The sequence below is a fragment of the Amphiura filiformis genome, chromosome 13, assembly GCF_039555335.1.
Source record: "Amphiura filiformis chromosome 13, Afil_fr2py, whole genome shotgun sequence".
NCBI classification, from domain to species: domain Eukaryota; kingdom Metazoa; phylum Echinodermata; class Ophiuroidea; order Amphilepidida; family Amphiuridae; genus Amphiura; species Amphiura filiformis.
This window is the reverse complement of record NC_092640.1, coordinates 40,944,306-40,966,596: the sequence shown is the minus strand read 5'-3', so window position 1 is coordinate 40,966,596 and position 22,291 is coordinate 40,944,306. Positions and strand designations below refer to the sequence as shown.

Here is a 22,291-nt window from a genome sequence, read left to right as displayed (position 1 = left end):
TGGGCACTGCATCGGTGCGCCGATTCGGTTACTCTGAATATTCACCTCTATGGAAACATCAAATCTCGCTCATAGTATACCAACATTTGTATCGTAACTTTGTATTTTGCACTGATTTTTAATAGTGATCAGCTCTAGGAAGGCAAATAAAATACAGTTACAGAATATTAACATTGTAAATTTGTTGCTTCTCTTTCATTGTAAGACCACTTGTAGTTTTCCAATACCTGTCTTGTGATTTTCATTTGTCTCAGGCTAAAAAAAAAAAAAACAAAAAAAAAAACGCATTAGCATAGCTTCTAAAAAAAAAAAAAAAAAAAAAAAAGCATAGCACTTAGCTTTTTTGGCAAATGTTCGTGAGACAAACCTTTTTTTTTTTTTTTTTTTTGGCCTTATCACACGTCTTCAGTAGAAAGCAACGAAATCAAACTATACTGCACCAGCTTCTGCATACGCTTGTAGATCAAGTTGAAATCTGCAGATGTAATCCTAGCGTAATTCAGCTGTATAAGACGTGTGTTATTCCGGTCATATACCAAGTTCAACACTAAAGCTAAAAGTGGCTAGACCTTTCTGTTCAAAAGTCACTCGACTTGACTTCGAAAATAATAATCTTTTAAGCTGAGGAAAATTGGTCACGCATGATTAGGCAACTCTATATTCTATGTCTATACGAATTGGTGAGGTTAGTATTTTTGTTTATCTATTTATTTGTAACAATTCGGTCAGAGATCAGGCGAGAACCCACGCAATGCGCGGTGAACCAGCAAATAATTATACGCAACTATAATAATCACATTTCACATACTGTATACACGTAATAATGGCAAAGATAATCGTGCATGCATTTTCAGTGCAAGCATGCAACTCCATGCTCCAATTAGTATCTTGTTTTATAATAGATTTGAACCCGTAAACCCCGGGATTAGAACTTTCATTTCCCCTCTTCTCTAACCCCCAGCTACTCCACCTGTTACTCAAGTTAATTATACATACGTTGATTCATACATCTTCTCTGGTTGATTGAAGGCAACTTACACGGAAACCATGCACAGTAACCGAATTTTTGACTTTTTTTAAAAAACTTACCATACATGAAGGTTTTTTGCTGTTCTCGAATTCAATATTGTCATGTGTATAAAACTTAAGGGCTCGGTCACCACCCTTTGCACAGTATTTTTGTTGCACCTGAGAACACATCAGACACAACACTTTGCATTCTGAATACGAGGAATGTCCGTCTGATATCAGATAATTTTGATTTTTTTGACATTCGCAATATAATAAAAATTGTATGGCAAATTACTTTTCTGTGTGAAAAATGTATTTCTTCCCCATTTCTCAAATGATGGTCGGATTGTCCTCCCAGCTACATACATTTCAAGTAAATATCATTAGATTTCTAAAGTTTACTTCGAGGCTTGCTAAAGATGGATGACCTGATCGACAGCCTCCCCACCACTGTTTGGAGATTTTGGCATCAAAAGAAAGCTCATATTTTTTTCATCATAATCCCAGTGAAATTTTAGACTAAAATATCATGCATATATTCCGTTTAGATGTTGTGAATGAAAGTGTGATATAGCCTCATCCCCAAATGTAGTCCCATACCGTTCTATATCAAAACGGCTAGTGCAATTTATAGGGAGGCCCATACAACCTTATTGGCCTATGGAATGAAAGTGCTTTTTCAGGCACAATTTTCTTGCAATTCTTTGGTGATTGTGGTCCATGTATATTATTTTTCCGAAGTTCAACTTAGGTATAACAAAAATATTGTCAATAATGGCTGATGAAAAAGTCAGTTTTGGAGATATTTTGGGGTGAAAATGCCCTTTTAAGCAATTTTGACCAATTTTTTTTCATGTCTTTGAAAGAATTGCTTTTTTCTGTTGTTTTTAATGTTATAGTGTCCATTAATATACCATTTGACATAATCAAAAAGAAAATTTTTCATTTTTTATTTTTTGTTGAAAAATGCAAATTTTATGATTTTTGCGGAATTTGCCAATTTTCATTATTTAGCCTTATAAATGCCACATTTGTAAAACAATTTCCACCCTAGACACCCTCTGAGAGCATGTCTTACAAAAGTATGGGGGACAGAAACTACTCCTTTGAAAATTCCAGATTGTTTTAATTGTTGGATTACGCGTTATGATCCTTCAAGAAAACACATTTGTACGAAATGTAGCTAATTTAATTTGCATTTTTCCCAAAAATCTGCCTTTTTAAAGACATTTTATCTCATAGAATAACCCCACCCACATGCCTTTTTCTCTCCACAGGTACAGAACCCAACAAGATTGAAATAGCAAGCAAAGTGGAATCAAAGTTCATGGAAACTCTGGTTATCACAAAAAAAATGTGCCAAAATGGCACTTTTATTCAAAATCATACTTCTACAACATAATACATAACTATATTTGGAAAATGCTTATAGGTATTCATCTGATCTAAAAAGAAACAGTTTAATTTACATTTTTCATTACATTAGAAATGTCTTTAAAAATGGGCTGAATAATGAGATTTGATGAATTTTCCAATTTTTCCCAAAAATCTGATTTTTAAAGGTATCCAATTTATCACTTCTGATAATATTTTCTGCAATTTGGCAAATTATAAATACTCTCCACCATAGATTTAACTAAAATAACAGCAAGCATTTAAAGACACTTGCCATTTTAAGGCTGAAAATGCACTTTTCCTCATTTCGGGCAATTTTTCCCCAAAAAAGTGATTTTTAAAAGTCTCGTAATTATCTTTTCTGATTACAATTTCAGCTATTGTTTTCTTTATAAGTACCCTCAAACACATATTCAATCATATCAACAACAGCAATTTAAAGTTACTTGTCATTAAAAATCACTTTTTTAAGGCTGAAAATGCACTTTTCATCATTTCTGGCATTTTGCCCCAAAAAAGTGATTTTTAAAAGTATCTAATTTGTCATTTCTGATTACATTTTTATCAATTTGAGTCTTTTTGTGTACCCTCAAAAACATATTCAATCATATCAACATCAGTAATTTAAAGTAACTTGCCATTAAAAATCACCTTTTTAAGGCTGAAAATGCACTTTTCATCATTTCTGGCATTTTTTCCCCCCAAAAATGTGATTTTTAAAAGTATCTAATTTGTCATTTCTGATTACATTTTTAGCAATCTGAGTCTTTTGTGTACCTTCAAAAACATATTCAATCATATCAACATCATTTATCAATTCTGATTACATTTTCAGCAATCTGTGTCTTTTTGTGTACCCTCAAAAACATATTCAATCATATCAACAGCAGTAATTTAAAGTTACTTGCCATTAAAAATCACTTCAAAGCTAAAAATGCTTGTTTTCTCAGTCCATGTTATTTTTCCCTATTAGGGATGAAATCAAAACTCCACCGGCGGTTATCCGCCGGTTCCAATTGTTTAGAACAATAGCAACTGGACGGAACCGGCGGTCAACCACCGATCGAGTTTTGATTTCGTCCCTATTAAAGTGGTTTTTAAAATAATTATATAATATTGAATGGCTTTGAGTGTGATACAAGAATATATTGCACGAGATAGAAAAATATTGCACGAGTCGAAGACGAGTGCATTATTTTTCTATCGAGTGTAATATATTCTTGTATCACACGGAAATAAGCCATTCAATATTATTATTATTATTTATATCAGGCTTTTGCTATGCGGTAAAATGAAAATTTAAGCTTACCTAGCCACCGGGTTTAACCAATGTGTATTGTAATGTAAGCTTACCTTTTGACCTTCTTGTTTTCTGCTCTTTACTCTCCAAAGACATTTTCGGAATAATTATATATAGGTTTATTTGTAGATGTCGATTATATTTCCTCAGGTTATCCTCATCCAGAATTGCCGCGAATTAAGGGGGTACTACACCCCTGTGGTAAAGTTGTGACTATTTTTGCATTTTTATCAAAAAATAATAACACACTGGTAACAAAAGTTATGTATATTATTGGGGCAAGGAATCCAATTACTTCACTGAAATTTCAGTGATTCAAGACAAGCGGTTCAGTAAATATGATAGGATATGAGGTACATCCTTGCTGTACCTCTTTTCTTGTCATAAATAAAGAACCGCTTGTCTTGGGTCACTGAAATTCCAGTGTAGTAATTGGATTCCTTGCCCCTTTAATACAGATAACTTTTGTTGCCACTGTGTTATTAGTTTTTGAGAAAAATGCAAAAATAGACAAAAAATTATGGAGGGGTGTAGTACCCCCTTAAGGGGTTGTTTGGAATGACAGGTGAGTCAGGGGTCAAAAACAAAATTTTTACCTTTTTGACCTCAGCACATGTGTATGTATGATCTGCCATACAAAAATTAAAAAACAATACCTCAAAGTATCATTTTTAAATGTTTTTGTCATAATCACGCTTTTCTACAAATTTCATCTGTTTGTACTGGGGCGTGTCTGTTGCCAGGTAGGCCTACATGACAGCATAGACACACGTTACAACCTTGAATAATAATACAGAATTGTGACGTTATATTCTTCTTAACCTATCTTAGAACTGCCTATTATTTCAATTGTTATACTGTTCTGGTTGGTTTATTGCATATACTGTATAGAAATTATGCAATATGACGTCGAGCATGACAGAGTCATCTTCATTCAAATAAAATTCAGGTACCCGTAAGGTACCACGGAGCAATTCGCACGATAATACAATAAAACAGATGAAAGGTATGAATGGTTGTGGAATCGAATTGCAGACCTGTCCCTCTGTCACCTTAGAACTGCATCTCGTAGGTAATAAACCAACCGGAACGGTATAACAATTGAAATAACAGCATGTCTTGGTCTCAATTCAAGATGTGCAATTTGGACACACCTACTCGTTGGCTGATTTATACTTCAACAGTTACTCAAAGAGATATCAGAAAAGCCACTATCTCATTGTTCATTGGCCCGCAGTATGCGCTCGCCCCGGGGCACTCAACTTTAGAATTGATGGGTATATGTGCCTACAAGCGTCGCGAAGTAGACGCATATCAGTACAAAACGTTGGGGTTTTTTTTATAAAAAAAAGGGTCATTATGTACAATCAAAATGAAAAAGGGGTCATTGGGTATATATTTTGAAAACTGAAGGTGCCTGGTCATCGGGTATAGTCGGCTTCAAAAGAGGGGCATATATTGACAGGCACATACCGTCACCTCTAAAGTTGATGCCCCCGGGTGCTCGCATTATATTTTGTTCATGGCTCGGCTTTTAAAACTCCCACACATCACAATAAGGCTATTGAAAAGTGTATAGAATAGCTAATGATAGACCGGTACCTGCGATTAGTCGCGGACCCGAGCGACAATATAGTAAACACATCGAGTTTATAACACAAGTGACAGTAGTCGTGAATTATGGAGGGTTTCATTGAACTTCTACCGGCAAAATATGGAATAATACCAACACAAGACACCAATCGAGATGATGATACCAGCCATAATGGAAGGCTTGTATTTGACCTTCTTATGAATCCAATTTCGTGGCGAGAAGTTAAAAGGTAATGTATATTTTCAAGAAATTTGGGTTCAAAATTCCGTATCAGCTCGTATCATCAATTCCGTAAATATGGCGTATAGAGGCACAACTTGACAATAAACTGAACTATTTAAACGTAAAGGACGCACTGGAAAGTTGGACAATTTATGAATTATGATTGGCAAAATAGCGAAAGGAAATAGACTTTTCAAACCATGTAAAACTACACTGGGTTGTTGACATGGTCGACATACATTAAGGCATACGCATGTTCCTAAAGTAGGAGGTAAGTACTATAATTAATTGTTTAAAGTGCTCAACATACCAGCAAAAAGTCATAGGGTCATCAGAGTACAGGGACTTTGTGAAATACTGGGTACCAAAAAAAAGTGCGTGAGCCAATATGCAACATCAAATATAAAAGCCGATTTACATAATTTCCCATGACCTTACAGAAGTGATCGTGCTCAAATATGAAACTATAGAGTTTGGTCCTTGATATGCACCATCAATTGTGTACTTGTGATCAATATTGCTAGGCAAACAATCACAGCAAACATGCCAAAATCCTCCCATTTCTCCTCCATTTACACACATATAAACCCATCCCTTAAAGTTTGTGATTTTACTTGTTTTTGGACAATTTATGAATTATGATTGGCAAAATAGCGAAAGGAAATAGACTTTTCAAACCATGTAAAACTACACTGGGTTGTTGACATGGTCGACATACATTAAGGCATACGCATGTTCCTAAAGTAGGAGGTAAGTACTATAATTAATTGTTTAAAGTGCTCAACATACCAGCAAAAAGTCATAGGGTCATCAGAGTACAGGGACTTTGTGAAATACTGGGTACCAAAAAAAAGTGCGTGAGCCAATATGCAACATCAAATATAAAAGCCGATTTACATAATTTCCCATGACCTTACAGAAGTGATCGTGCTCAAATATGAAACTATAGAGTTTGGTCCTTGATATGCACCATCAATTGTGTACTTGTGATCAATATTGCTAGGCAAACAATCACAGCAAACATGCCAAAATCCTCCCATTTCTCCTCCATTTACACACATATAAACCCATCCCTTAAGTTTGTGATTTTACTTGTTTATACAGTACGAAATCTCCTGTGAGCTGTTACGATGTCTGTAGTGTATTGTTGTGCTGTTGGATCATGACGCGTGTTGGTGCCGTCACCATGGTAACGCGCGACGCGTACGCGATACGCGTACAATATTCAAGAAATATTGTATTGCATCCGGGTATTTTGCAAATATTGTACAATATACAGTTTTATTGTATCGCTCAAAAGCCTGATATAAATAATAATCGTACTTATCTCTTTCGATTACAATTTCTGCTATCGTGTTTTTTTTTTTATAACCAAAGCCATCCCTTAAAACATATATATTCTTTGGGTTGCTTCAAGTTAGGCAGTGACATCAATGCTTTTTCGCAGTTGGGCTGCAAGCGTGCCAACACACCTTCCTTGTACGTGTGTGAGTACTGTGTAATTAAATTTATGTGCGCAACTTGATACTGCTAGACAGGGGCTATTTTAACGTGCCTCCTGGAAATCCGTGCAGTGAGAATTAAAAATCTGTGCTTAAAATATTTCTATACTAGAAATGAAAGAAGTTCCCCCATAAAGTAAGACTGATCTAGTCGGGAAATCCTATATCCTATATTGTATAGTTTAATCGGCAGGGGAAATCAAGCAAATATTGCCACACAACGCCTCTGGTAACGCCCTTTCCTCCCAATTTGTCGGTCACTCGTGGGGGAAAAACCTCTGGACGAGAAAATCCGCAACTGGCGTGGGGGCAGCTCCATCTACCGGACAGAAATTTTCCAGAATTGTCCTGTGCATCTTCTTTTTTAGACCGTTAAACACCTTAATTTGGGGGCAAAATAGTGTAATTACCACAACATATTATCTTTGTTTGTGCTAAAATAGTGTAAAATGGAAAGGTTTTGCGCGCTTCGTGCGCAATTGTCCCAGTAAAACAGGCCAACAATTATGACCATCAGGAACATTTTCATCGCCGCTCACCGCTGATATGCCACCGGGGACACCAATAAAAAAGCAAGCGCGCAGCCTGTATAGCATGCAGACCTGGTAACGGGGGCACTGGGGCAGCTTGATAATCCCTCTGGCTCAATATCGGGACTTTTTTTATAATCAACATTTAAAATACTTTAAATGGCCAAATTAGTATGAAAAAGGCTAAAAGCGCGGCTTTCCTCAACATGAGGAGTCCAGATCAGTGAAAAAAGCACTGCTTAACCATATGATAATTATTAAAAAAATTGATTGTTTTTTCATTTGCTAAATGCATGTGAAATCAGCCGGTTTAAACTCTTCTATATAGGTGCTTACAAGGTAAAAGTATAGGCAAATACTAAATTAAACACTTTCAACGCTAAACTAAACACATAGACACTTAATGATGAGCACATCAAATTATACTAAACGTATATACAGGGTGAGTAAAAAAAAGTACAATAGGTCAACGAATCAATATTCACGTAAGAACCAAGTTGAACTTTCCCATTTTTTTCAAGGTTGATTTTTGTCGTTCTTTCAATTCCTTTTTTCGATTCAAACTAACTTTCTAATATTACTTAAGTCCTTCATACCTCACCCAACTCCAACTCCAATTTTTCAATTCCCTGCAATGTGTCTAACTTATACTGGATATTTTGTAATTCAAACCACTTCAATTTGCACGCATTCCTTTCGACATTTGAAAAACCCGCCCATAAATTTGTATGTTTCTTTAATAGAGAATGAACATTTTTAATGTAAGGGTAAATATGAAAATAACAACAAATGAAGAGCTCTGTTGCAAAAAAACCCTTACATCCACTTTTGGCTGAAATTGAGTTATTGGCATGACATTATAGTGTGGGTAAAAATACGTAAACAATATGTTTGACCTTCATACCACCTTCCCTTCTGGAGATATCGTAAATCGTCGCGTGGATGACATGGTGGTCTATCACGAAAATGGCCATTTTGAGATAAGTGCATCTGAAGTTTTTGCAACTTTTAACCGTTTGTCATACATTGCCTCGATTAAAATGTCCCGTTTTCTTGAAAGGATATGAAAATATAAATATTTAAGTTACATTTAATGTATAAAATACATTGTTGTCATTCACCAATTAATTGTAATTAGTCATTAAACTTTTTTTTGAAAAATTATTCTCCAATCAAAATTGACATAGGACACGTGATACGCCAGTATGTCGAATAAATAGTTCAATTCATATCCATATTGGCCACACAGCCGCGATATACCAAAATAGTGGCGTATGTCACATATTTACGACATAGTGGTGTATGTCACTGATACATTTTATGTTCGCGAACATAGTTTAAAAATAACCCCTTTCCCCAAAAAATTGGGAACGATCATGCGTTAAGAGACAGCATCGGGCTTCGGAAATGATCAAAAATTTCATTTTGCCGGATTTAATTAAAAATTCATAATTAAAAAAAGTAAATGAGATATTTCGATTTTTCTTTTTGATTTTGAGAGCATTAGTCAAGTTACATAAAGTAATGCAAACAAATGGGCTCAAATTTGATTGCAAAGGTGGTTTCTAGAAAAGGTGTAGATTTATTTTGTTGCAAAAGGCCTTACATCCACAAAAGGCGCGATATAAAGGAAATAATAAAATAAATAGGAAGGCTTGAAAATTGTACCAAACCTATTCTTTTAGTTTCTATTCAACACCACTTTATCCAAACCCAAATTTAATCAAATCGAACAAGCAATACTTGCACAATTAAAAAAAGCTGTTTTTCTCAAAAAGTCAAAAAGTGGATGGGGCTTTTGCAACAAAGCTCTTCAAATAAAAGTAATGTTTCCTTTTGTTTGTTTGTTTATTTCTTCTTTATACTGGGTCCATATTCAGGGGGAAAATTTAAGTATTCCCCTGTTCTTCCTCTACTTATACAAGAGCAGGGACAATAAAACTTTGGGTGCTCCATTCTACTTCAGTGCCAATGAGGTTAAGAAAATGGTTATAAAATGAAGATAGATTCTTTGCACTATTGCACTTTTTTGACTCTCCCTGTATATTGCTTGTAAAAAATAAACACCCTGTTTATGGACTGAACATCTTAGTGTTTTAAGTTGAGCACTATAGACATTTAGTTCATGAAGAGTGTGTTTAATCTTTTGTAATGAAATTTATATGCAACTTTTTTATGCAATTTGCCGACAACTTATGCACCTTTGCATCACTTAAATTGCAGACATCTTATCACATTTTGAGAACTTTACGCTACTGTGCGACAGGTTAAGAGATGGTAGGGACACGTGTTCAACATTTAATAAAGAGGTTCTGTGTACTGTTATGGAGTAATCAAAAATGATAATTCAATTAAATGGAATGTCATTTTAAATGAAACTTACCCTTTTCAGTAAATCAAAAGGATTTTTTTTACTATTATGATATTTTACAGATATTAATTTCGTGCAATTGTAGGCACCTGTGTGCATTTTATGCATTTTTGCAGAGTTTGTATTCATTTTTGCATATCAATACCATCAATACCATAAACTTAATGACATTAATCCTAGTGTGTACTTTCATGGAGCTGTAGGTAATTAAAAATAATGACAAGTCAATTAAATGAATTAGTGAAATGCATTAGTGAACCAGACATGTATCAATTTTCAACTTTAAGTGCATACCATTAGATTGATAAACTTTACTTCGAGGACTGTTAAAGGTCAAAAATATCAGTTTAATAATTTGTCATAAAATGTACATTATATCGAAAATTCAAATTATTTGATATCAGTTAAGGCTATTCTTCGTATTCAGAATGCAATTTGGTATGTCTGAGTGATGTGCTCTCAGCTCTCAGCCCTTAACGTCAAAAATGTGTCAGTAAAATGCGTGATTTTAACGCGTGATTTGTAAAGGTTTACAGAACTCGAGGGGAGACAACCCTTCTGCCAGCAACCCCTTCCCCTCAAGCCTGTCTCCGCTAGCTGACCTTTTAGATTTTACGTTTGCTAACGTGCAGTGACTTTTTTCTTCTAAAATAGCCCCTGCTGCTAGAAGCAAAATACTCCCTTTGTCACTACCGAACTTGAGGTGGACCAATAAGTAGGCCTACTTTTAATTTATCAAAATAGAAGAAGTTACAATATTCTTATAAATGGCTTCAAGGTTTATGGTAGATGCTTATTAAATGCATTATAAATTTGCTAATGCTATGGCATCCTCATCACTGGACGAACTGAACTCATCGGCGCTCTCACTGTCCGATTGATGAGTATGTACGTCGAAGGCAGAATTTTGTCCAACAACTTCACAAAGAACAGCAAGCAGCTGTTGTTTGGACTTTTTGTAATAGCCTTTCAGCAAATCGGCTTGTTGAATAGGAAGACTTTGCCACAGCTGACACTGCTTCTTCAGATCACCGACAGTTAGTTTGGTTACATCTCTGATTAACTCTCCATTAGCAAGAGCCTGTTGTGTAGCCCTTATTTTTTCTTCTGCTCTTCTTTTCCTTTCCCGAGCTTACATTTTCTTGGCTTGCCGGGCTGATAAAAAATACGATCACGCCGACGAATCAAAAACAAAGTTAACTAGATGGTACAGTGACTGTGTTTGACCAAACACGAATATCTATGCCCGTGATGACCACACCTAACCCCCTTCCCCTATTCACAAACGAATACTTGGAGAGCACCATGTGAAAGCTTTCATTTGATATACATGTAATGCTCATAACACTAGACTGGCGCAAACTCTCTCTAATACCCTACCAAGCCTTCACTCTCTTTTATACCCCAGCAGATCATCACTCTCTCTAAAACACCACCAGACTGGACCACACTCTCTCTCTAATACCCCCACCAGACCCTCACTCTCTCTCTCTCTCTCTCTCTCTCTCTTATACTCCACCAGACCATCACTCTCTCTAAAACACCACCAGACTGGACCACACTCTCTCTAATACCCCACCAGACCCGTCACTCTCTCTTATACACCACCAGACACCGACTCGCTCTAAAACACCACCAGGCTGACCCATACTCTCTCTAATACCCCACCAAGCCTTCACTCTCTCTTATACTCCACTATACACTCACTCTCTCTAAAACACCACCAGACTGGCCCACACTCTCTCTAATACCCTACCAAGCCTTCAATCTCTCTTATACCCCATCAGACCTTCAATCTCTCTAAAACACCACCAGACTGGACCACACTCTCTCCAATACCCCACTAGACCCTCACTCTCTCTTATACTCCATCAGACCATCACTCTCTCTAAAACACCACCAGACTGGAGCTGGACCACACTCTCTCTAATACCCCATCAGACCCTCACTCTCTCTTATACCCCATCAGACCCTCACTCTCTCTTATACTCCACCAGACACTCACTCTCTCTAAAACACCACCAGACTGGCACACACTCTCTCTCTAATACCCTATCAAGCCTTCACTCTCTCTTATACCACATCAGACCTTCAATCTCTCTAAAACACCACCAGACTGGACCACACTTTCGCTGATACTCCACCAGACCCTCGCTCTCTCTTATACTCCACCAGACACTCACACAATCTCTCTAATAATCTCTCTAATACACCACCCCAACCACATCCCTTGTCCCATCATGACAACCTTTTGAGATGGTCGAAGGAACCAAAATCAAAATGCCTACACATTCCCTTTTAAGGGAGTTTTTGTCAAGTGATCAGTTTCCTTGACGTACGATTCAGACCTTTATCATTGCAAACACAGGTAGCTAACAAAAATTACAAAATACTACCTATTGCGCTACACTGTGTTAATAGGTCGTACCTATTTTGGTTTTTAAAGCCTTTAGACTTTGACCTCTGGGGATGCGGCTAATATATAATACATCAAGGGTCATGGGTCATCATTGTACCAAGTATGAACCCTGATGGCGCTGTAGTTCTTGAGCTAGAGCTGTTTGAAATTTTACACATATTGCTCACTGTAGCCCATGACCTTTGACCTCTGGGGTCGATGTTACTGCAGGAAATATCTAAGGGCCATGGGCCATCATTGTACCAAGCATGAACCCTGAGGGCGCTATAGTTCTTGAGCTAAAGTGGTTTTTAAAATTTACACATATTGCCCCCTGTAGCCTGTGAACTTTGACCTCTGGGGTCGAGGCTACCATAGGTTACTTTTAGGGGTCATGGGCCATCATGGTACTAAGTATAAACCCTGAGGGCGCTATAGTTCTTGGGCTAGAGATGCTTCAAATTTTACACATATTGTCCCCTGTAGCCCATGACCTTTGACCTCTGGGGTCGAGGGTACCCTAGGAAACATTTAAGGGTCATGGGCTATCATTGTACCAAGTATGGGCCCCGAGGCTACTTTAGTTCCTGAGCTAGAGGGGTGCAAAGGAAGCGTGAGAAGAAGGAGAAAGAGAACTAGATGCCACAGTAATGTGTTTTACCAAACACGAATATCTATGCCCGTGACCACACCTAACCCCCTTCCCCTATTCACAAACGAAAACTTGGTGAGCACCATGTGAAAGCCCTTGTAGTTCCTGAGCTAGAGCTGTTTGAAATTTTACACATATTGCCCCCTGTAGCCCATGACATTTGACCTCTGGGGTCGATGTTACTGTTAAGGGTCATGGGCCATCGTTGTACCAAGTATGAACCCTGAGGGCGCTATAGTTCTTGAGCTAAAGCTGTTTTAATAGTTTACACATATTGCTCCCTGTAGCCTATGACCTTTGACCTCTGGGGTCGTGGCTACCCTAGGTTACTTCTAGGGGTCATGGGCCATCATTATATTAAGTATGAACCCTGAGGGCGCTATTGTTCTTGAGCTAGAGATGCTTCAAATTTTACACATATTGCCCCTTGTAGCCCATGACCTTTGACCTCTGGGGTCGAGGCTACCCCAGGAAATTTCTAGGGGTCATGAGTCATCATTATACCAAGTATGGGCCCCGAGGCTACTTTAGTTCTTGAGCTAGAGGGGTGCAAAGGACTGGTCTTACGGAGAAGAAGGCGAAGACGAAGGAGAAGACTAAACACAACAAATACAATATCTATGCCCCGTTGCACGGGCATAGATAAGAACTAGATGCCACAGTAATGTGTTTGACCAAACACGAATATCTATGCCCATGACAACACCTAACCCCCTTCCCCTATTCACAAACGAAAACTTGGTGATCACCATGTGAAAGCACTTGTTTTAAGCTTTCATTTGATATGCATGTAATGCTCATAACACTGCACTGGCCCACACTCTCTCCAATACCCTACCAAGCCTTCACTCTCTCTTATACCCCACCAGACCCTCACTCTCTATTATACTGCACCAGACCATCACTCTCTCTAAAACACCACAAGACTGGACCACACTCTCTCTAATACCCCACCATACCCTCACTCTCTCTAATACCCCACCAAGCCTTCACTCTCTCTTATACTCCATCAGACACTCACTCGCTCTAAAACATCACCAGACTGACCCATACTCTCTCTAATACCCCACCAAGCCTTTACTCTCTCTTATACTCCATCAGACACTCACTCGCTCTAAAATATCACCAGACTGACCCATACTCTCTCTAATACCCCACCAAGCCTTCACTCTCTCTTATACTCCACTATACACACACTCTCTCTAAAACACCACCAGACTGCCACACACTCTCTCTAATACCCCACCAGACCCTCGCTCTCTCTTATACTCCGCCAGACACTCACTCGCTCTAAAACACCACCAGACTGGCACGCACTCTCTCTAATACCCTACCAAGCCTTCACTCTCTCTTATACCCCATCAGACCCTCACTCTCTCTAAAACACCACCAGACCGGACCACACTCTCTCTAATATCCCACCCCTTAACCAACCACACTCCTTGTCCCATCATGACAACCTTTTGAGGTGGTTCAAAATCAAAAATCAAAATGCGTACACATTCCCTTTTAAGGGAGTTTTTGTTAAGTACGATTCAGACCTTTATCATTGCAAAAACTATTGCGCTACAGTGTGTTAGGTCGCACCTATTTTGCTTACTGAAGCCTTTAGACTTTGACCTCTGGGAATGCGGCTAATATAGAATACATCAAGGGTCATGGGTCATCATTGTACCAAGTATGAACCCTGAGGGCGCCATAGTTCTTGAGCTAGAGCTGTTTGAAATTTTACATATATTGCTCACGGTAGCCTATGACCTTTGACCTCTGGGGTCGATGTTACTGCAGGAAATATCTGAGGGTCATGGGCCATCATTATATACCAAGCATGATTCCTGAGGGCGCTATAGTTATTGAGCTAAAGTGGTTTTAAAATTTTACACATATTGCCCCCTGTAGCCTGTGACCTTTGACCTCTGGGGTCGTGGCTACCATAAGTTACTTTTAGGGGTCATGGGCTATCATTATACCAAGTATAAACCCGGAGGGTGCTATAGTTCTTGAGCTAGAGCTGTTTGAAAATTTACACATATTGCCCCCTGTAGCCCATGACCTTTGACCTCTGGGGTCGAGGCTACCCTAGGAAACTTTTAGGGGTCATGGGCCATCATTGTACCAAGTATGGGCCGCGAGGCTACTTTAGTTCGTGAGCTAGAGGAGTGCAAAGGAAGCGTGAGAAGAAGGAGAAGAAGGAGAAGGAGAAGGAGAAAACTAAACACAACAAATACAATATCTATGCCCCGTTGCACGGGCATAGATAAGGAGAAGGAGAAAACTAAACAGAACAAATACAATATCTATGCCCCGTTACACGGGCATAGATATTACACGGGCATAGATAACGGGGCATAGATAATTTTGGAGTCATTTCGGCGATGCGCGACTGTACTAGGTAATTGGGTCAACAAATGGACCGCACGCAGCTGAACACATTAAATTTTTTTCGCGTTTTGCATAAATTATTTAAAATATTTTCTGACCATCAATTTCCATAAAATTTGGCATGGGTATTATATAAATCTCCCTTTGAGTAAACATTTTACTCAGTGAAGGAGTCAATACATGACTCAACACTTTTTAACGTAACTCTTACTCTAGACTATGCCATAGTCGATTTTGGATAAATAAAAACATGTTATTAATCATGAAAGCATTCAGTTGAACTCAAAATTATACTGATATTTATTACATCATTGTTATGAACAAGTTTATATAATTATATTAGTGAAAAGTAAAGTATACGTAGGCTTATATTATTGAATGCAACATATCATAATGTCATAATTATAATGGCACTTCAATAGTGAACAATTCTGATTTTAGAATCTACCAGTTTATATTAGTAGCCCGAGTTAAAACTAACAAACAGAGGGAGTACGGTGACTGAACTAAAGATCAGATGTGAAAATCTATCAATTGTGCACAAATTAATTAAATCAGCGTTATAAAATGCAATAGCCAGAGTATGCACAAAGGACAAGTGGACTACGGAGTAGTCTACTCTTACTCAACCTTACTCAACAGGCTATTTACTTTTCACCTAAGTATACATTTGATAATGTTCATCATGTCCTTTACACCATAGATGTCAGGTATTCCACTCGGTTCCTACCCCTCAGATTCCAGGTAGTCCAACTTGAGTGTCTCTCATTCAAGCTACAGCTATTTTCCTGTATCAGATCAAAAAGGATAAAACAAAAAATTCACTGTGAGAACAGTTCTCTTGTGAGTGAATATGTTAATGTATGACAAAGAAATGCTTACCCTCCTGGCTTGCCAAAAATCAAAGCTACCTCTCCTCACCCCCAATTTCTCCACCCTTGGGAGGGGCATAATCATTGCACAGTCCAACACATCTGGGTACTACATGACCATAATTGGCTTGCCAAAGAATCAAAGCCGTTCACCATTTCTCCACATATTGCACAGCCCCTTGCCACATGTACATTTGAAATTGGGGTTGGAAGATACCTTCCCCTAAATAACAGCTAATAACAGTATTGCGAACCTTCAGCATCCATGGTTCGATGTAGAGAGTCTGTCCTATTCAGAGGAAATATTGCAATTACACACCTTATTGCCTTTTAACAATAACCAATGACACTAGCACGTAATTCCAGTCAAGCACCAATCTTTAATCCTATTGTTGAAGAGGATAATAAGCTTATACTTATGTATAGCATTAGTAAAAAGCTTAAGTCTTTGTTTGCTTTGGCTAAATCCTGTTCAAGTGGTGGGCTAACCAACAATTAACAATGAGAGGACATTCCTGAAGCTCGTTCAGTTGGGGGTGATTTGAAGTGACCGCCAATTATGACCATTTGATATTTAATACCAGCAATGTGGAAAAAAAGAAATAATGTAGTGCCAAAATAATGTACCCTTTTACGGAAGGAGCAAAGTTTAACAAGTTATAACTCCGCTTCTGCAGTACGAATGTCAGCGGCGAATGTCAGGTTACTATTTCCCAGTCTTTAAAAAAATTGCAGGCAGAGGTGGGAATCGATCTCGGTACCTCCCGGTTAAAAAGCACTGTGCAAAACCACTAAGCCAACTAAATATCTGTTGTGAGATGCTTGACATTAATCTTTGATATTGCTTAATGGAACAAATCGCGGAATTAAATTAGTAATAAAAGAAGTATATAGATTCTTATTTAGCGGTCAAATTGGATAAAAGGGGAAATATTTGTCCCTGCTCTGAAGAAAATATAGGATAGAAAATTATCAAATAAATTTAAATTAAAAATTGAGATTTTATATTTATTTCTTTCACGAGGCGGCATTATCACAGACAAACACTATATAAGCTAAAAACTCGACCCTCATCACTAGATGCTGTCATAACTCAATGGTAGAGCATCAGACTGCTGATGTCAATATCGTTGGTTCGAGTCCTCCTCCCAGCAATGGTTATATTTATGATTTTAATGCTACGCTACAATTTGTTCAATTTGTTCGTTTATTTATTTATTTATTTATTTATTTATTTATTTTTGTTTATTTATGTAAAAAATTTGATATATTTGAAAGAGGTATTTGAGCAATTGAAATTTTGATTTTATAATCCTATGGGGTCATTTTGAACCCCACCCCTCCCAAATTGCCAAACGCACAACACCTATGAGTTTGCATCATACATGTCATCATCATAAAAAAAAACCATTCTATGTATACCTGACGCCGGCAACTAGACTACTATACAAAAAATAGTATCACATCTTTCCTGCTCAATCAATATATTATAATACTTGCAAATATATCATAGTTTACTAATCTAATCCTGTAATATAGACATGTTATAGCTTGTTATATCACCTGTAATATGTGGCTGGACGCGGCGAATGAGCCGTAAACTCGGCAAACTTCATTTCGAGCTACAGGTGAAAATATATGCAAATCTCGTATTTTGGCGAAGTTGAGATTTTTGCAGATTTTAAATGTTTAAGCTTTCTTCTAAACACATACAAAGTTTTATTTTAAAGAAATAAGTGGAAATATGAAATAATCTACATTTTCTGAGGCCCGTCTGATGAATGGTCATTATGCTTCCCTAACTTTGAACACGTTTTGCTCAGTTTCGCGTTTTGATTCATGACAACCTATAACAAGCCATAACTTCGCTTCTGATTGTCATATGAAGTTCATTGAGGTGTCATTTTAATACCTGAAACATGCTCTTTGCAACTATGCAAAAATTTAAAAATGACCAGAGGGGGGACTTTACGGCTTATTCGAGGTGTCCAGGCACATATATGTGATCATTGTATACATGGTTTGTTATGGTAGGGATTAGTGTCCGATCTCTGTAATGTAATGTAAATGAAGCATATTGATATGCAGGAAGAATCGATCAGGGCGCTATCTATTAGGGAAAGATAAACACTATTCAAAATATCAATAGACAAGAAGAAAGGGATGTAGAGATTTGTAATTGAGTCATGCATGATTTAACAGAAGGCTCTTTCCAAACCTCAAACGTAATGTATACGTGTAGAATGCAAAAACGTAATGATTACATAGCAATAAGCACAATCGCCATTCTAACTTCCGGTTTTTGAAAGCAGTTTTGGGACACTTTGACCTCTGACATATCGGGAAAATTGATGTAATTATTATTAATTTTCTTATTACTGTCATAATGTTGATCATTAAAAATACCAAATAATTAATTTATAAAATGCTAATATTTTTTATATTTGTTTTAATTATTATGAAACATTTTAAATTATATTTTGTACGTACAAAAACCCAATATTTCTGAATTTTCTAAAAGGTCAAAGGACAAAGTGTCCCAAAACTGCAAAAACTGTCCTACAATGCATTGCAAACTTCTAATGCCGATTTGGCTTATTCAGATTGATGAGTCATATAGGGAAATCCCAATAAACTTGTTGAGACAGGTTCATATGCCGACTGGCCCCACAAAGAGAGATATATAATTACATGTGAGTGTGGGGGAATTATACAAAAACATTAATATTGTCATTTCAACCGCCATTAATTAAAAACAAACAAACAAAAAACCAGCCACTTCTCGATTGTTTTAAGACCAATTTTGTGCATAATTTTCATAATTGTAATGTCACAATTCTGTATGAGGCATACATGCTACACTAATTATCAATAATAATAATCAATTATATCAAATAAGTAATTGCCCCTCACTAATATTCATTTTTAATTATTGATGTGTACGTAAAGTGCTGGAAATTGAGTTGTGATTATTGTGATTTTTTGAAATTCGTGATATAAAACAAATTTTAAGACAAATTAAAAATTAACACTTTTGACAATACAGTCCAAATTAAATTCGCAATTGAAGACCTGACCGCAAGAAGACCGTAAGTCCACTTGGCCCCTCAACATGTATACACTTATGTTGTGCATAGTTTCGTATAGTTTTGTAATGTTTTATACATGTTCAGGGGCCAAAATAAATCTTTCACAACCTTTCATGATGTTTTCACCCTGGAACATGTATTAAACGTTATAAAACCCTAAGAAACTATACGTAACTTTAGTGTATACATGTTGAGGGGCCCAGTGGACTTATGGTCTTCTTGCACTCAGGTCTTCAATTGTACAACATCTATACTTTGATCAGTTCGAAATCGGCGGGCCTTATAACATCGCGGATTAATATACAAATATTTTATTTTGAAAATGTTCTTGTGACATCTCGCCAGAACCATTACGAATTATTATTCCAAGTCCTATACTTTGTCTAATTTCTTGGCACACAAAATATAGACCAGACAGGTCAACTAATAGCACTCTTAACGTGGGTCTACTTTTTGGCGTAGTGAGAAAAGCGTAATATTTCCCGCCTGAGCTTATCAAACTATAGGATCACAACCAAAATATTAAAATCTACATGTAGGATTCTTTACAAACTTACCTCCACTACTGCATTCCTGTATTAGATCTCCATTCACATCATAATAGAGAGCGTAGCATCCGCCACAGTAATAAGGCACACATAGTGCATCGGAATCATGACAAGTAGTCCCCTCACAAGGGTTTGCATGACAGTCTACAGCTTCTGTCCCTGGAGGACAAACATCTGAAGTAAAAAATAAAATAAACAAGATTACAACGAGATGTGAAAGTACATATCTGCAATGCATCATATCAAATGTTGGATTTAAATTTAGGACCCGGTATTTTTTTTGGGAGTGGGGTGGGTCACTCAAGAAGTACGAAGTGCACTGTTCTTTTATAACTGTCATTTAGACTCAGGGCTTTACTTTAACGATTCCAACCGTCTTGACTACATAATTAATTGTGTGGTCAAGACGGACAGCGCCTACAATGCGTATTATTACCACGATTATTGGCGGAGCTTTACGCAGCTGATGAGATGTACAAACAAGACGTATGACGAATAGCGATGTACGCACAGTTTATACGTCAAGACGGACAGCGCTAACAATGCGTATATCATCTCGCCAATCGTATTATTATCATGATTATTGGCGGAGCTTCACGCAGCTGATGGGATGTACAAACAAGACGTATGACGAATAGCGATATGCATAGAGTTTACGGGACGCCACTGATTAATGATACACGCGCACACGATGGGTTTATCCAGCACTCAATCGGTGAATTATTTATTATAAATGTTAAAATTTTACTGAAATTAAAGCACTTCAGGCTTAGTCTTCCACAGGGCATTTATGTACAACCATTTCCATTACAATGAATGGTGCAAAAAGTAGAAATTTCGAAAAAAAAATGAGGGCGTTGCTGTGGAACAAATCACATAATATGGCTTCAAAACAAAAGCAATATCTTAAAGATACTAAACTAAATTAACCAAATAAAATAATCAATCGATGCAGTTTTGTTGTGTGTATTTTGACACCTAATCCGGCATAATGCGACTTCTTTACTCCTAACACACTGAGTGCAATGCAGTCGATTTAAATGAATATCCAATGGGAAAATGTTAGAGAATACATGTTTTGTTTGTTTGTTTGTTTGTAATATGTTTGCGGGTATGTTTGATTGCTTCTTTTCGAGCCCTACAGACTTACCTTGCGCTACCACCATGACGGCTAGTGTAACAACGAGGAACAACTTCAACGTTTGCTGGAACAATGCCATATTATTATCACACACGTCTTCAGTAGAAAACAACGAAATCAAACTATACCGTACTGCACCAGCTTCTGCATATAGATGAAGTTTAAATCTGCAGGTGTAATCCAAGCGAAATTCAGCTGTAGAATGTGTGTTATTCCGGTCCTATACCAAGTTCAACACTAGCTAAAAGTTAATAGACCTTTCTGTCCTGAGGTCACTCCGGGTACTTGACTTCGAAAATAATAATCTTTTAAGCTGAGGAAAAATGTTACGCACGATTAGACAATTCTTATATTATATGCCAAATCAGCGAGGTTAGTATTTTGTTTATCTTTAATTATAACAATTCGGTCAGAGATCAGGCGAGAACCCACGTAATGCGCCTGTCACACTACACCGAATAGGTCTTCCGTACAAGAAACGGATGGTATTTTAGTAAATCCGTTGTTGTTCGTCAATGATCGTTTTATGTTCTTTTTATGTCCTGCTATCATCCGCCAAATGCGTTTCGTGTTAGGTGATGTTCGTTAAGTCCGTCGGCAAGTTTTGTGCATGCACAAAACTTGAAACGGAGTGTACCGAATACACATGTTCGGTATTTATCCGATGTGTGTTCGTATGGTGCTGCATATTGCCGGAGTTTGTTCGCTCTCCTTTCGTTCATGTTCGTTCTTTGTTCGTTGCACTCGGCCCGTGTTCGTTGCAAATACGTTCCTGTGAGGCCTTCACCACCGGATAGCATATGTTTGCATTCGGCGATGTACGTTGACCCAGACCGTGTTAGTGTCACACTACACCGGATCGGTCTTCCGTATAAGAAACGGGTGGTATTTTAGCAATTCCGTTAGTGTTCGTCAATATTCGTTTTATGTTCTTCATATGTCCTGCTATTATCCGCCAAATGCGTTTCGTGTTAGGTGATGTTTGTTTAGTCCGTCGACAATACGTTTCAAGTTTTGTGCATGCACAAAACTTGAAACGGAGTGTGCCGAATACACATGTTCGGAAGTTGTCCGATGTGTGTTCGTACTGTTCTGTATATATACCCTGGGTTTGTTCGTTATTCTTTCGTTTATATACCCCAGGTGTTTGCAAGGTTTCGCAGGCGCTTGTGCCGGATGTAGGCCTATGGCGAACGCGTGCATCGATCATGGGGGGGACTTTCTGAAGGGTGTGTGACGCAATATCATATTTCTCCCAGTACTTTAGTGACTGACAAGTAAAAA

The 22,291-nt window shown here is 37.5% G+C and overlaps 1 protein-coding gene across 1 annotated transcript in view; it reads right to left on the bottom strand.

The window, feature by feature from the left end:
* Positions 1-22,291, bottom strand: part of LOC140168354 (uncharacterized) — a 116,593-nt gene that overhangs the window by 22,353 nt on the left and 71,949 nt on the right. The window lies entirely within an intron of this gene.